At 39.4% G+C, this 17,572-nt stretch overlaps 1 long non-coding RNA gene across 1 annotated transcript; it reads left to right on the top strand.

Moving 5' to 3' along the window:
- Window positions 1-9,595: 9,595 nt before the first annotated feature.
- On the top strand, window positions 9,596-14,197 carry LOC136790597 (uncharacterized). The gene is made up of 2 exons (XR_010830852.1): window positions 9,596-10,450; window positions 14,092-14,197. It is a non-coding gene; the product is annotated as an uncharacterized lncRNA (long non-coding RNA).
- The last annotated feature ends 3,375 nt before the right edge of the window (window positions 14,198-17,572 follow it).

Below are 17,572 nucleotides of genomic sequence, written 5' to 3'. Positions count from 1 at the left end.
GTTCCTGAGAATTGCATCTGTTGAAAACTTCATGACGGTTGGAAGCTGAACTTTGAGGAGTTTAAAACTGCCAGTTTACCACGGAAGTCAGTTCTATCCAATACCTGTGGGCACTGATGGGAAATTGTTCCTAAAGTAAATTAGAGAACAAAGGTACGTACCGGTTCACCTTGCATTAGTTATTATCGAAATAATGTCTGAAGCTTCTGAATAATGAGCAACCAGAAGTCCAGTCATTGTCCACGTGATCAAGAGATTCCATGCACATTCGACAATTAGGTAAAAGTTAAGTTAGTTAGCATTTAATGGGTCTTCATTCTTCTGCCTTAAAAGGACCGAGACTTCTGAAAGTCTGTTCCAACTATTTTCAAGCTATTTGGGAATTCTGAACAACATTTAATTTCTTGAAAGAAAACTTGTGCCAGATTCTATTCTTCCATAATTTAAGAAAGCTTGCATCATTAAACTGTAGGACTGGCAATGTTAACTAAAACAGGAGCTTAACTCCTAAATGTATGTTTGAGGTGTAAAAAGAACTTGGTGCAGGAAAGAAATGGTATGTTATCTCAGGAGAGGTAGTGAAAATACTGAACAGTCGTGTTTGTTGCTGTCATTGTACAAGAGTATTGTGCTTACAAGATGAAGGTAATGTTTATATTGGATTAAAGAGTACATATTAAAACCTTAACACTAAGCAGTGAACAGGAAATGAGAATTCTGCCACATCAGAAATGATATAATCTTGTGTCATACTATTTACCCTCAACCCTTACAGTGCTTTAATGTGAATATTCCACTATAACTACTCATTCTTGAATCTTAATACAGAGAAAAGCATGGTGGCATTTACTACCATACTTTCTCCTATGTGACACCAATCTGTCACTTTTAATTTTCCTGATGGTCTCTGGGGTTGCCTTTCTTGGCTTTCTTTATTCTTAGAAAACTGTATGCATGTTTGCTGCTGGAATCCTCTTACTAGACAGAATGAACGGGATTAGTCAAGAGAGCTTACTGATTAATGCATAGCTACCTACTACTACCCACTGAAAAGTACTCTAATTTGAAGGAAACATTGTGTAGTGAAAGATAATGGGGGGGGAGAAATGGTGTGCACTGTGTTTTTTTAGTCTGTCTTTACAATGGCAGTTACATAAATCAGAATTTCTGTAGCGTTGATCACTCTTCAAGGCTCCTCAGTGTATAAGTACTAGAATTAAAGTCAAATTATTTCCGCATCAAAAACAAAATACACCACAGAGACTTGAAATAACTGTGTTTGCCCCAGTTCATTTGATATTAATGTTAATGTAACTCAATAAGAAATACTGAAACAGAAGATCAAAGGAGGAACAAGCTCGCTTTTAGCTGAATAAATGGATTAGGAGTGTTTTCTAGTCAAAATTCAGGGGTGGTTTAACAAATTGTGAGCATAGTAGCTTCCACAATTAGGTAATCTTACTATAATTAATTTGTATAAATGTATAAAATATAATGTCTGAAGAATCAGTTCATAGATCAGTTGTGAAATGTAATCTCCTTTATATTGGAAGGTAACAGCACTAAGAATTACACTCCAGACAGTGTTAATGGAAGAGTATGAGAAACTTGGATGGTGTCAGATCTACTGTTTGAAAAGGCACCGTGGGTCCCTTTGTGGCTGTGCATAGCAAATAGTTTCTAGGCTTTTACTAAAACCCATGATTCCTCAGTTTTGCAAGTAGGAAAGTCACGTAACGCCTTCTCCTGCATTTGATAAAAGAAGAGTTTTTCCTAAAACACGGATAATAGGGCAATACCATGCTTCTTGAAGTTGTGGCTCACAATAGAAACTGATGTGCACAAGTAGATAGGGAATGACAAATTTGTTTGGCAGTTTTAAAGGCTGGAAGATGTGTTTTTTGATCCACATGCATCTAATTAGCTTAAAGAAGTAAGTTTTGTCTGTTGCAACCATGCATTGGTGTCCTTGGCTGGCTGATATTTGAGGAAAAAAACCAACTGTGCCCTTCCAGTCTTCCTGAGACCAATTGTTTTCCAGATCTGATATGCATAGTACACTAAAACCAGGCTGAATTAGAGGCATGCCTGGAATCCCTAGGGTTTCTTTATTAGCTGAAAGGTAACCTGGCATTCACTTGTATTTGGCAGGGAGATAACAAAATAAACAATGGAGAGACACAAATTCTGTCCTCGGGGCACTAGCTTATGTTCTGTTGGAATGCTGCCATGGACTTCAGTGGGAGCGGTAATTGGTCATGCGACTGGAGGAGCGCTATCAAGCAAGGAAATGCATTGTTAATGGGACAGTTTGAGAAGTGGTAGATAAGATACACTAAGTTGCTTTCTTAATGCAGGCTCTCTTTTTCCTGCTTCAAGAAATTATCACTGTGGCTTCAGAAACATCTTAAAGCCTGAACTTTCTTGCATGAAGTTGACCATTTGAAAACTTGTCAGATACTGTCCTATCCCAACTAAACAAGCAATTACTAATTTCTGTTTACAAAGTTGTTCCCCAAAGAGTGGCAGCAGAGATAAGCAGACACGTACAATCTGGAGAAGCATTAATAAGAATAAAAAAGCAATACAATTCAGCTGAGAGAGACCTAGGGATGGTAAATAAGACACGAAGGGTGCCGGAACTGGACCTTTAAAATAGCTCAACATGCAGAAATATACCTGAAGATGTTTGAAGCTGCAGGCAGTGGTGTCACTGGAAATGAGTTCTGGGTGAGCATGTTTATGCTTTTCTGTTTAGAAAAGGCCTGGCTGGGAAAGAGGGTCTTAGCAGATGGGGTTCTATCTTGGAGGAGTTGTTGAGCTTGGAAAGGCATTTAGGAGATGCTTAGAGAACAGGTCAAAATGGCATCTCACCTGTTTGATGGCAGCCTCTTTGTGGTCTGGACAGATCGCAGATGGAGACATTTAAGACTTAATGTAACTCTTGCACAATTGGTGATGTTTATTTTTCTCTGGCTTAGACACAACAAGCCTCAAACTTTGTATGGCACATACTGCTGAACTGTACAACTTGTGTACTGCTGAGCAGCTTAGTTCAGTTGGTGGGAGAAATCTTAGTACCAGATAGGAAAATCTGTATGGACTGCAATGTGCATCTCTAGATAAGGGAGGGGCTATAATAGGAGTATCTCGTGCCAGAGATGTCCATGTCTGCAGTCAGGAAATAGGCAGACAAAATATTTGCAGATCACGTTAAAACCAATTAATGACCTGCTATATAACTCAAAAAAAAAAAACTTGTTCAGTTATCTAAGTTTGCTGACACTTTGAAAACAAAATGATGACTAAATAGTAATGTGTACTGCAAAGAATGAGTGATACACCAAGATGAATAGGATTTAGGGACTGTTTATCACAGTTAAGCCATAGCCTGAATACTGTAATGCTGATTACTTAAATTCATTGTGCAGACAGTATAATCTAGCAGTCAGTAATGTGCCTGTGAGAAGGAAGAAACTGTTTCTATAACTTCAAACTGAATTGTAGGCACAGAATGATTGAGGTTATGCTTTCTCTAATTCCCTAGATATGATACATTTGTAACAACACTTTTGTCTGAAGCAAAGTCTGTTAAGACTACTGAATCCTTACAGTGTACTATTTAAAGTGTTCAGAAGAACTGTGAAATTCACCACTAGTGGTGGACTCATTTTCTACTTTAAGTAATATGACATTTAATCTGGTCTGAAGTTAATATTGTTTCTTAAACCAAAAATGAGATTTTGATTGCTCTAGGTTCTTAGCTCTTTAAGAGACTTTGGTTTGCTGGGTCCAGATGAACATGCAATGCTTTCTTTTTGTGGTAAATGCCCTTCCAAAGCTTTTCTGCCTGGTACAGTCAGATGAGTGAGAGTACTTGGTGCCTTTCAACCGACAGCAGTGGAACTGCTTATCAAAGGAAGTATTTGCCGGATACATGTGGAAACTAAGGCACAGAAAGGTTAAAAGATTTAATCTTAGTCATTTCAGCTGCAAAAGGAATCTTTACACTTTTGCCACTTTCAGACTTCCGAACTGTGAAGCTCACTGAGAACCATGGTACAGGTTAGGAATAGAGCACAGTACACAGGAACTTGAGCAAACCACTGTGTATTTTTAGTTAACGGATATAGGAATAGTCGCTGCGTATGTGTAAGACGTGTTGGCGCTGTGTCATCTTTATTTAAATAGCCATGGGATGCATAAGTTCACTTCTAGCTTCTACTTAGGTGTCTTGTGGAACATCTGGGGAATAAGCAGTAGTTCACATTTATGGTGTTAATACTCATCTGGGGTCTTGTGAGGAGAGCATAACAGCTCTGCACACAATCATATGTAGAAATCATTGTGTATTAGTTGTTCTTGGAGGGAAAACGTTGCACTTCCGAGCTGTGTTCTTTAGTGGAAGTTCCGTCTGATTTGGGGGAAAATCAGCCTTAACCTGATGGAAAAGGTAAGAAATTCACCCTCAACTTCTGATTATTTTGGCTTAGTCAAGATGCTTTAAAACACATTCTGAATGAACTTAATTGTCTTGGAAATAATGAGAAGGCAGATCTGCTTATGAGAAATGCTTATGGGTTTCCAGCCAAACAAAAAGGGCAGATCGTAATGGGTAAGGCCTACAGTGCGCATTTTGCTTCTTTCATTATCTTATGCTGAAGTAAGTCAGTAAAGTGTTTTGTATACATACACGGGGTGGGTGGCAGCAACTGCTTTAACGTTGCAGGCAGTCAGTTCCCAGTGTTCAGTGGTATCAATTTTATTGTCTGATGCATGGGCTAGTTAATCGCATTAGTATTGCATCCTCAAAAATAGCATTGAGTTAGAGAACAAGAATAATTCTGCTGTCACACACCTGTTGAACCCTTTTAATCTCAGTGGTGCAAAATATCACCTTCTGTTTATAGATATACTTTCCCTCTTGTCTGCCTCAGCCTGTTCCCTCTGAGTCACACATATACCATCCTCTTCACCATCTTAGCAAGAATGGGAATGCATAAAATGCAGTAGTAAATGAGCTTCCTATCTGGCAACAATGCTGACCAGCATCTGCTTATGTCCAAGTAGTGCTCTTCGTTCACTGGCTTTAAAAAAAAAAAAAAGACTTTTTAGATAGCATTTATCAAGCATTCGCATGTGCATAGGGAATGGAATCACATGGAAAAGCAATGAATTTTCCTTTTTGCTTTTTTCTAAAAGCCATAACCATGACTGACTTGCATTGTTTAAAAACTGTATGTTGGGAGATAGCCACTAAAAGCTGTAGAGGATACGACATAGATAATGAACATGATTTGATATGCTCAATACATTGTTTTGCTTTGTAGCGAGCCTGGAGGATAACGTTTGTGGTGAAAGTGGTGAAAAGGAGATTGGAGAACCGAGGCCATGCTGCTACAAAAATGCTACCAAACTGCAGCACTTGAAGAACCTTAGCAATAATGTACTGTCTTTTGCTGCAGTCACTACCAAGTGGAAGAAGAAAAAATGAATTGGTTTCTCTGTTGCTACAGTGGTATGGGAGGCGTTAACTTCGGGAAAGGAGGCGGCAGACTTAACCTTAAATGTCCCTATTCACTGAAATAGCAAAACAGCAAGATGTCAGCTGTACATTATTTAGCATCAAAATAAAACTTCTGCTTCTGATGAGAAGTGAGGGGAAATATCCTCAGAATTAAAAAAAAACAAAAAACACAACAACTTTAATTCAGGCAGTAACAAGAACCACAGATCAAAGACCTGTAGTTACAAGGAAAAAAACTTGAAATCTATTTTTGGTAACCTGGAACAACTGCTAAAATGATGTTATTGAAAAAGTTAAATCCTCCCTGCTATCTATTAGAAAAATAGGCAAGGAGATCTTTGAAACTTCTTTACTGATGCTACCACCCCTAGCTTAAGTGCATCTTTTCTTCTTTAGTACATGTAATACTTCCTCCTCAGTGGGCATGGATTATTTTTTTGTTTCTGTATATCATCCCAGTGGTGTTACAGACAATGCTGGTCTCAGTGAGAGAAATCCTACCAAGTTTTTGCTTCATGCTTCCCTCCACTAAATTGTTTTTCTCTCTTTTTTTCATGTTTTGAACATGTGAGCTGTGATCCATCTGTTAGAAATGTGTATTCTTAGTCCAGGATGGAGTTGAAATTTCTGTTTCTTAGTTACCATTTTCCTTCATCCCAGATCTATATATTTGAACATATGATACTAAGACAACCTGCAATTTCAAGTAGAGCAACTCAAAAAATTGGAACATTTTAAACACATCTTAAACAGCTCCAGGAGTCTTTTGAAGTATGCTGCTGAACCATGGCTCAACAGTATGTTTCAACTTTATTGACATTTATTTCAGTGGATCTATTCCTGCTGTAGGTAGGTCATCCCTGATACATTTTCTGGATCTTCTGTACACCAAGTATACTTTATTCATTATAACTGTACAGTATATGGGAGACTGATTCTCTCATTTGCTTTACTACATTATTGTTTAAGGCTGTTTAATTCAGTGCCAAAGCTGGATAGAGAAGTAGTTTTTTTTTGCAGTTCTTGTTTGATCTATGTCCCTTAGAGTCACTTACTCCAATGAAACTTTGCAGCTGGTCATAGCTTGGTCCTTTACCCATCTTACTGCTGTGACCCAGCAAAGAGTTTGTTGATATGTCATGCAGTACCTTCAGGCCAAATTCCTTCTGATTTTCATCCCACTTAAAGGAAAGTCAAGAGCCAGTGTTCCTTTTTCTCTGCCTTACCTCTTGGCCCTGGTAACTGAACTGTAATTCATGCATTTATAAGGCATGAATGTTTACTGCGTTTCCTCAAAGTATTTCTTCTAAGCATACAGTCTTACCTCCTGGGTACAGACTTCTCCCTTCTGATTCCCTGTTCTTTTGTCCTTATAAAACCATGAAAACCTTAGCAAACCATTCCTACTCTGTTGTGTAGATCTAGCCTCCATCTACAGAAAGCCTCACCATAAAGGAAGTATACGTGTGCCTGCCTGTGTTTTGTAGCAAGGTCCACCAAAACATTACTCCACACTGTGGGTTTGTCTGGCATGGTGCAGCTCCTCTCCACCTGCAAGGCATAGCTGGGTTGAAATACTGCAGAAGAGCCCCAGCTTAGCGATGTGCGAGTCTAACAGATACACAAAGGACTACCAGGTCATGTTGGTACACACTGGTAGGCCAATACAAAGGCACAGATTATGCAGTTAAAGATGTAATGAGAGAAAGAATAGGAATGTCTAATGTATTATGGGTGGATCTGTGTAATAGATTAAAAAAAAAATCCTTCCAAATCACACTGATAAAAGTGATTTAGGAGATTAGAGAGATCTGTGAATATCAGACTGTTTATTACTATTTTTCCTAATACCTGAAGTAACTTCAGTATACAGTATAAGGATTGCATATATTCTTCTACAGTGAGCTGCTCCCAGTTTCGCAGTCCTTTGTTGCTTTAGATTAGAGTTCTCACATCCTAATGGCTAATTCCAAGGCATTCAGTTCTCAACAGTGTGTTTTTTTTTTTTTAATTCCATTGAATCTGAGGTCAGCTAGAGGTTTATAGTCTGCTAACTCCCAGAAGGTTTTGTAGCTGTCCTATTTCCCTTTGGGATTTGGTTTTCCATTTCATTTCAGGCTTTCACCACTTAGACGGCTCCATGTACAATGCTAATCCAGGAACAGCAATATATTTTTTCACCCTCCTTGTCCTCAAGCTATTCCATTTTAGCTGATAGTGATCACGAATAGCTTAGGCTCCTGCTTGTGCTGTACTTAGCCTCTATCAGAAGTCCTGCCTCAATAGCCACACTCCATTGGATATTTGTGGGTGATACTCCCTGACAGCATAACACCACTGGGGTTTGGATTAGCTACGCATGCAGAAAAGAGAAAGTGCCTGTATAGCCTAATAAAATAAACATACAAGTTGAAAAATACAAGCTAGAGGCAGAGCGAGGGCTGAGCTCACAAATACTCTCTTTGACTTCAAAATTTTTCCCTGCACAGGTGTATTTCATATAGGCTGTTTTCACATAATTTGTAAAGTAAGAAGGGCAGAAGAGCTTTGACTCAGCGTATCTGATCCTCCTCATTCAGGGTATGGTGCATGCTGTGTTTTTTGCAGGTGGAGGCTTTGGAGAACACAAAATGGGGGCAAATTGTAATGACCAAGTTACAAATGTTTTGAATAATCAGTTAATAAGGAAAATGCTGGCAGGCATCACCATGGTCTTAACTGTAGCTGTGAAAAGAAAAAAGTAGCTCTGGACTGGTCTATTCTGCAAGGGTGACTCAAGGGTATTTTGTTTTGCTATAAATGAGAGGCAGGCTTTACAGCCAGGTGGAAGTAGTGAAGCTGTCACTTATTAATTAAAACTAGTTTCTGTCTATCTATGCTTTTCTGTAAAGCTTGTGACTTTTTCTGAGCCATTTAGTGGGATTTCATGTACAGAAATTGCTCTTCTCTTTCATTATGAAGAAAACTTAATTTGAAAAAAGAAAAAGTCATGGATGCACAGGGTTAGGGAAATTCAATCTACAAGTTGACCGATCAGTTTAAGGTCAGAGTCAAGTTAGTTTAATCCAAGACAATAAAATTACATGAACCAATCTAATTTCTTCTTTGTCCTGCTTTAAGGTGAACAGATACAGTGTCATTAGGGTCCTGAAACATAGTTATCCCTCCCTAAGCACTTCTAGCTCCTTCTCTGAAGCCCCTGCTAAATCTATCTCTGAGCATATCCTACAGCCTTTTCCAAGGCGGCTGGCTTAGCAACAAAGTGGAAGCCTAGTGTCCCACCTCATTATCATTCTGTCTTTTCTTCAGGAAACCAGAATGACTAAATCCCTTCATGAGACACTAAGCTTGGAAAATTATTTTTAACTCCTGGCATAGAGAGAGTACACAGTTTTCTCCATGCGTTCCTACACAGTGCTGATTTCTGCAGTGCTTGCACTTAAATTTACATAAATAATACACCTGATTCTGCAGGGGGGGAACAACTCTATCATCAGGAGAACTGAAATTTGCCAATGATCAGGTAAGTGACTCCAGTGACAAGTTAAGGGTGGTTTTCTTCAGTTGACAATTAAAAATAAACCCAGACCCTCCCATTTCACACCTCCTGTTATTTCTCAGGATTAAGAGAGGGTTGAGAAGGAAGTACTGATACACTTGTCCAGTCACAAGAGGAGTGGATTCTAGGGGAGGCAGTGTAAAACCAAGGAGATCATGTTTCGTGCCACAGTGAAGTGTCCAGTAAGGAACTGGAAGTTGGGACCAGCTATAGAAACATTGCACTGGATGCAATCGGACATTATTTCTTTTTAATTAATTTCTGCTTGGAGCTGAAGTAGTTCAAACGTGTTTTTTTGTACTCTGATCTTGAGATAAACTGGAATTAGAAATGGTCTGTAGAGGATGTTTTTGCCAGGCTCTGAAGACCCATATAACACTTGAGGAACGTTGAAGCAACTAGATGGTGGAGATACTGTGACCAGAGTGCAGGAAGGTAACCTCACTGATTCCCTTACAAAGTAGTGGTGTAGCTGACCAGCATGAGGAGCTGAAAATGGTCAGGTCAAGCATTGCAGCATGTGCAAGATCAAGAAATCAGTATTATCCTAGAGTCCATCCCTAATTGCTGAAGGGGGAGACACCTAATCTATCAGGGCCATTTATCTCAATCAATATATGTTCCTTCACTCTCCACAGTCCCCATTCAGCAAACATTTCCTCACAGCCAAATGGGAAGCCTTTGCTTAATGCTCAGTATCGAGCTGATCTTCAGTTCTGAACTAATTGCTTGTGTGTTTCAGACTGGGGTAAGAAATGGGGATGTGAAGCAGCTGCATGCATATACAAGGGAGAGGAGAGGAGCAGCCCCCCCGGGGAGCGGGCTGGACTGGAGCCTGTCGGCAGCACAAGTGCAGGCGCCGCCACGCTCGGCTGCTTCCTGTGGCTCGGCCCCTTTTGTCTCGCTGCTTCCCGGCCGGGGTCTCCTAGCAACTGTGCTGACAGCAAGGCTGGGGAGGCACAGACGCAGCACTCGCTGTCTTCAGAGTGTTCATCCCCATCTCCTTCCACTCAAAAGCCCTCTCTGGATCTCTCCAGGCACCATGTGCCAGACCCTGGAGATCTGTGTGCTCGGCAAGGGACCTCCCCACCCGCTGTAAGCGCTGCTCCTCTGCAAGCGCCTAGCTTTAAGCCCCCAGGAACAAAGTGGTCTGGCGGGACTCCCCACCCACTAGCTTCATGTCCACACTGAAGCAGTGTGATGCCAATATGGGGTGGAGGTCTGCTGTAGTCTGAACATTTCCCAGTTCAGGGTTCCTCATTGTTACCTGAGAGGTCCCTTTTTTCAGTGGGGGTGACTGGCAATGCAGAGAGTGATTCAGGTCGTAGCTGAGGGCTGGCAGAGTCAGGAGTTTGGGACAAAAGGTATGTAAGGATGTATGGGATTACGCTTGAGTCTTCAGGGTTCATGGTGCCTGTGTGCATGCACAAAGCAGTTCTGGAAGGCGATGTTTCACCTGACAGATTATTTAGTCTTCTTGAGGAACAGGGAAAATTATCCAGGCTATTGAGACTGTAGTGCTCCTGGAATTTGAGGTGGGCTGGCAGTGTGGTACTGCATGCTGGGCCGGTGTTATATCCTGACTTCACCTGCTTGCTTGGCTTGAGCTGAGTGTTATGACAGGTCTCTAAGAAGTTGTAACTATCTTGGACAAGTGGCAGGATGTGGGAAAGTATCTGTCACTTACAATAGCTTTTCTTGGGTGAACTTTGGAAGAATTTTTAGGCTGTAGGCATAGGTCTGGGATCTATTATATTAGGCAGTTTGTAAACAAACAAAAAAATGAGCAGAAAGAGAAATAGAAACAGAAGAGAAACTATTTTTTTCCAGAAACCTTATCATTCAGCTAGGTTCTGAGGTCCAAACTCAAAACCATCATTTTGGGGCCTGTAACTGGGATGTTTTTTTTTTTTTTTTTTCCTATGGATATCTTTCTCAATGGGACTTTCTCCATCAAACCAGCTCTTTTGTACCTTTTTTCTTTTTGTTTGTTTAGCTGCTCACACACTGAATAAACGCTCTCAAAGAGCTTTCAAAAATCCAAAAGATGAGGACATTATATAAATGAATCTTATAAAGTGAGGTACTTCCTGGGAAAGCCTTCTAAAGGAATTTCTTTTTCATTATCAAGTCCCTTATTACAGGATTAAAAGCTAAGCTCCTTGCTCCTTCATTGCTTCCCCAAATTAGGCTTTCATAAGACCTTTTATGTATTTTTCCAAGTGTCACAGGTCTCAGCTCTTCTGGCAGAAATTGAAATGTTAGCAACACTAATTATTTCAAACCGATGAACTACATTTGGCTAGGAAAATCTTTGCTGGGAAAGTATAGGAATCCCTCCTTTTCCATGTTTTATTACTGTGCTATACTAAGTGTAGTCAAAAATATTCAGGGTCTTATGTTGAGGAATTTCATCAACTTCAGGTCAGTATGGATTTGCAGAATCACCTTCCTTTGTTTCCCTGAGGTCTTGCCTGCCACCTCTAATACTGGTATTCTGAGAGAGGACTTAGCCTTCTAATGGGAAGTTGGGCATGTTAAATCCCCAGTTCTGGCAAGTAGTGGCCCCAGATGAGCAGCATATTTTCTGGAGCTGTTCTTGCTATAACAGGTCTTTCTGATACAGGGCCATGGGAGGAACATGAGGAGGGAGAATGTGATTTATTTTCACTGAGTCTGAGGGCTCAAAGTTGGCATAAAGCCAGACATCCCTTTTGCATTCTGCTCTGTTTGTATACAATCGTAGAACATGGTTGTTTCATAGTAAGCTCCTCTTTTAGCAGACAGTGAGAAGAGTATCGTGTCATAAAGCAAAAACATCTGCTGGAAGGTTAAGGAGAAGATTATTGGCCAGGCTTTTTCCACTTCATTATCTCTGCCTTCATGGAAGACATCACTGCAATCCCAGTGATGTACGCTGGAGCAGAAAAGAGTCTAGAAAGTAGGACCAAATTATCTAGCCTGAGAGCTGGACCTCACGGCTCAATCACACATCTAGTAACTGCAAGCAGGGAAAAACTTCTATTCAGTAATCTCTGAACATGTGTGGCCACAGTTATGCTAGTGTTTTCTCTTGCCACAGCCTTCTGTAGGGACTTCTGTGCACATTGAGATGGGGAGGAAAGGCAGAACAATGAGTGAAGGGCTGTAAATTCAAGGAAATGTCAGTCTCTTCTAGCTCCTTTTCCTTCTCTGTAAAGGTAGTACAGGTAATGCCTTTATTGCATGCAGGTTGTTATGTAATAATAATTAATGTAATAATATTCTAAACTTTCTGCTTTGCCTCTTCCAATCTACAATTAAGCGGTAAACGAAAGAAAAAAGCGAAGAGAAGAATAAGTCCAAGAATAATGTGAACACTTGTGTTTATCAAGTTAGATACCTGTCAAATGTATAGAAGCAGGAGTATGCAAGATTTAGCAGCCTGGGAAATATGGATTATGTAGAAATCATTGATGAATGCTGAGCACTTACACTCAGCAGTGACAAAACATGCACAAGGAAAATGAGTGTTTATGCTGCAAATGGAAACACAGAATTCCTCATATGAAAATATCTGAATTCCAGTAAAAAAGACTTTCTTGTAGTCTGTGCCTGGAAAAAATGCCAGTCACTGTTTGATGCTCTCAGAAGTTTCTCATTTAATGAGGTAGTTTCACCCAGTGACAAGACTTCATTATTACTTCATTTAGGAGTAAACAAATGGAAAGCAGAATAACAGTTGACCTGGACTTCCTAAAAATAGACTAATTTACAATTTTGTTAGTATGTCTGGTTTTCTATACAAGAAAAACATGGTAGCACAAATCAACATTGATTTAAAAGCAACCGATTGAGTATTCCTAGGTACCATACCAATATATAAATAAAAATAAAAAACTTGTTTCTGACAAGTAAAACTTACCAGAAAAAAAAAAGCCCTTGGTCTTTATGGAGAACATTGTTTTAATAATATGAGCTGTATATTCCAGTATCAGTTCTGTTTATTGTTTATTACTGTCGTAAAAGTACAATTCACTATTTCCTTGAAATGATTGAACTAGCTGGGTGAGTATTTCGTAATGGGGAACTATTTTCTTTTGTAACTTAAGTATTTAATTGCTGCTAATTGGCTTCTATTGAAAAGGAGATGAGGATAGGATCAAAATGATAGATTACAGGAAAAAAAGGATGGAAAAGATGATGTTAATTGCATATTATTGGTGTGTAAATAATATGATTAGACATGCCATTAAAGGGATAGTATAAAGGAAAAGGAATAGGAAACTAAGAAGAGAAAGTTTGGGATGAGTTACAGAGAGGCTATGGAGGGATGCTGGGAAAGATTAATAAGATAAGTTGAAAGAAACCTATGGCAGGCAGAACCAGAAAACCAGTATTTGATGAGGCACTGGAGACCTCTACTTATCAGTGTCCAAAGTAGCTGATAAGAATCTTTGAAACCTTTGAAATTAGCTGTTAACAAGTCACTGCTACTTGAGAGGGAGATGGCAACAAAATGGCCAAATAACAAAACAACAACAACAACAACACACAAAAAAAAAAAAAACAGAACTAAATCAGGAATAAAACACTAAACACTGTTCTTAAAATATTTAAAATAGGCAGTCTGGCCCAGGAATTTGGGTAACTTTTGTACCTTCAGGATCAAATAGTAGAGTGAATGAGTCATATTCTTAATTTAAAAGAACCAAGGTATTATCCCTTTCACTGCAACTTTCAACTGACCTTGATGACTCAGGACAAGTGGAGCAAAAGTAGTATGGCTGAGAACAGGATCTACTCTTTGGCATTTACTCAGACTTAAACCCGGATTGTACCAGAATAACTGCATCAAAACCTTAGTCTGGATTCAGAGAAGTGGATAATACTGTATATAGCCTACTGACTTGTTAACCAATGTATTTTTTTCTTTTGCTTGGTGTAAATGCATTAAACTATTGTCAATGAGTAGTGTATATGTACTGGTATAAAAATTTCTGCCTTGTCTGCTTTTGTCTTTCAGCTCAAATACTTGCAGAATGTTGGATATTGACATGCCAGAGCTATGCACAAGAATTGTCAACAGGGGCTTTGTATCTCTCCCAAATAAACATTGCTTGTGTTCATAAGTGCTGCAGTAATCTCAAACCACAGTATGCAGCGTTTGTTAGTTTCAGCGTAAGGTTGCTGAATGAGCAAATACACTATAGAGAAACAAAAGACACTGAGACAAAACACATACAATTTGTGTTTCCTCTTTCCATAGATATGTATATGACATGAGATAACCATATTAAAAAAAAAAAAAAGGTAAACATCTGAATGAGACCAACTCTAGAGCAACTGAGAATTAAGTTTTAGTGATCTGCACAAGTCAATCTGCTGACTCTAGATACCACAATATCTGTGCTCTTTGATTTACTTGTTGTCCTACAGTTAGTGGCCAGTCATGAAGAGGTATGTTAGACAAAGTATTAGTAAAGCCTGCCAGGGTGGGTTCAATGGCTCTTGACTTATTTTAGATCAAAGTTGCTTGAACTTTATTTTGTTCTATGTTTTAGTTATAAAACATAAGAAGAAAACTAGTTCTTAAATGGGTGTCTGGGTAGAATTTATTTACAAGAAAAATACCCTTATGTCTTTAAAATGTGGTTTCAGTAGTACTGAGTTCTGGCTTTCTGGTTTTTCCATCTATCTAATAAATAAAAAATAATTTTTACACGGCAAATTCTTTTTCCCCAACTGATGCCGCCAATACTGTACTTCTGTCAGAAGCTTAACAGTGGAAGATGATGCTCACAGCATCATTAACTATGTAAGAATACAGCATTTAGATCAACCAGGTTCTGAGGAAAGGGTAAGCAATTCAGATGCTTAAGATGAACAGGTGGACAGCTAAGCTCTGATCCTCAGTGCATGAGACTACAATGAGCAAATGTTAGCAGACAGAGCAAGAGAGTCAGTTACTGGTTTCTAGCTAGCTAGTTCCAGTATGTTACTCCTATTTGAAACCTGTCTGCTTTGTATTTACATATGTTGATATAGCACAACTATTACCTTTCTTCCTTGGAACTTAACTATAAAGGGTTTTGATTAAATGCAATAGGAATGTCTGAGTGAAAACCACCACTTTATAATGAACATTCTTTTTAGGTCCTCTTTTCTGGATACACATTTTGAAAAAATATTTTGGAACTTTGCAAAATATAAAAATAATACCAGTCTCTCCATTAGTCATATTTCTGGATTGGTTTAGCTGAAGGATTGTCACTTTGAGTTAATTTTGGTGTGCCTAGCTTCTCTGAAAAAAGGACATCACTTGTAGGTCTGAGTATGAGCTTTTGCTGTGGCATGTTGCATTCTTTCCTCTCTGCCCCAAAAGAAATTACTACGATTTTTGCTACTCTGTAAAAATTAGTCTAGGTAACTGTATAGTTCTTCAGTGTCATGGCTGCAAAAAGGATATAGAAAAGCAGTTTAGAACAAATCACACAATTGTTATTTGCATATATGTAGAAGCCCCAGGAAGATCTGTGCCTCACTCACGTGGAATACATGAAGAGATAACCATGCAATGCAGGAGGGAAGAAGAGGAAATGAGTTTGGGACCTCATGTAGCCACAGAATTTATTTGCTTAGAAAGCTAGTATTAGGTATTGGAATGGGCTTAGCAGTAGTGGCAAGAGAACTGACGTTGTTCTGAGGAGACTCTGTAGAAATGCTGTAATAGTAACAGCTTGGTGTTTAGCTGTGTATGTGGAATTTTGTCTTTCTTCTGATTTTAAAGCATTATTGGTAGCCAGCTGAGGAGTCCCATGTGTGTTATTATACTCCGCCAAAGGACAGAGCACCCAAAAAGCTGATCTTCAGAAACCAGTCTGTGAGTTAGTCCTGTCGGCTAAGTTCAGAAGTCAGCAACGGTCTTCACATGGAAGAGGTGAGAACCCTCACAAAGTTTTAACCAGTATTAGATAACGTTATCTGACTGGATTGCACTTTGTACACCATCCAAACATTGCTATCTGATAAACAGATTTATAAGTGGTATTTCTTTTCAAACTACTATTTATGGGGAGCACCTGACTGGAGATAGGATTTTTGTCTCCTTTTAACAGTGTGTTAAGAATTATCCCCTGATATCACCAGAGGTGTTTCCTTCTGACTATCTGCCATCCTGAGAAAATAGCTATACAAACTGAATGCCTCTGCTAGCAGAGTTCAGCTGTTAAATAATTCTGATATAAACAATGCTTCCTCTGGTATATAAAACACAAATCTTTTAGTTATTACATGGGGAAATACTTCTATTTTTAAAAACACGCATCTGGTAGCTGTAAGATTCTAAAAACCACCATGTTTTTGAGAGAGCTTTACTGAATTCTGCTGAGTTTTGGCGTCAGAGAACAGCTGCTGGCAGCATCCCCTTTTAGCTGACTGAATGTCCTGCTACCCAGGTGTTTGCTTGTAGGTGCTGCACTGCATTTTTTGCAGCCCAAGACAAATGCAGTGCTAGTGCAGGGCTGTCTGACTAGGGCTCAAGGCAAGCAGAATAAATTCTCTCGTCCTTTTTCCCAGCCATCCCTGAAGCGAATTAATGAAAGCAGGTCTAGACCAGTTTTTTAAGAACTGCTCAGACAGGCTCGCTCTCTTGCTGGTGTTTTGTCAACATGATGATAGGGGTTTTATTCTCTGCAAGGAGGGCATTTGTGAATCTGTCTTCCCTAGAATCAGTCTTACATGAGGAGGAAAGAAGCATCCAAAAACACATCTGGCCAGGAGAGCTGAAATGGTAAACATTTCCCTTTACCCGTGTGATAGCACACTGTTAGCAGCACGTCAACTCAAACTGCCGCTACTGCGATTTCCATCACTTATGTTTGTAAGAAGAATTTGCTGGAGAGCAGCTGCAATTCTGCGTTTCTTGACTCCATGCCTGTTTATTCTGAGGGGGCAAGTGGCTGATGAGCCAACACCCTCACTGAACATGCTAGGATCAATTGAGACTACTGCTGTCACTAAATGGTATTCCACAAGAGTGCCGTGGCAAGCACTTGAAGACCAGTGTCTTATGGCTGAACTGCATTGTCTTGAACTAAAAAAACCTGTCACATGAATTTCTATTTTAATACCAGAAAACACTTTGAAACACAACAGGTTATGTTGTTTAATAACCCGGTGTATTTTCTCAAGTAGCAGAGCCTGATACACTTGAAATGAGAACAATACAACTGTGATGCTCTGAGATGTTCAGCTTCTGTAGGCTAACAGGAAGCTTAGATATTTCGAGCCCAGAGAGAGGGGCTCCTGAGTTGGCAGAGTAATCTGAGAAATTAAGGGAGTAGGGCAGTGATTATACAGTGCTAAAAATCTTATGAAAAAAAAAGCTCACACGAACTTGACAATTATAATAATTAGGAGAATAAGATAGAAGGGGATATCCCCCTTAGCAGAGGGATAATTTCTTGTCTACTCTGTCTGCATTATGGAGGATGTGCTGCTTGCTC

This window comes from Anser cygnoides, chromosome 3, assembly GCF_040182565.1.
Source record: "Anser cygnoides isolate HZ-2024a breed goose chromosome 3, Taihu_goose_T2T_genome, whole genome shotgun sequence".
NCBI lineage: Eukaryota > Metazoa > Chordata > Aves > Anseriformes > Anatidae > Anser > Anser cygnoides.
The sequence above is the reverse complement of the archived record's forward strand: the minus strand, read 5'-3'. Positions and strand labels throughout refer to the sequence as shown.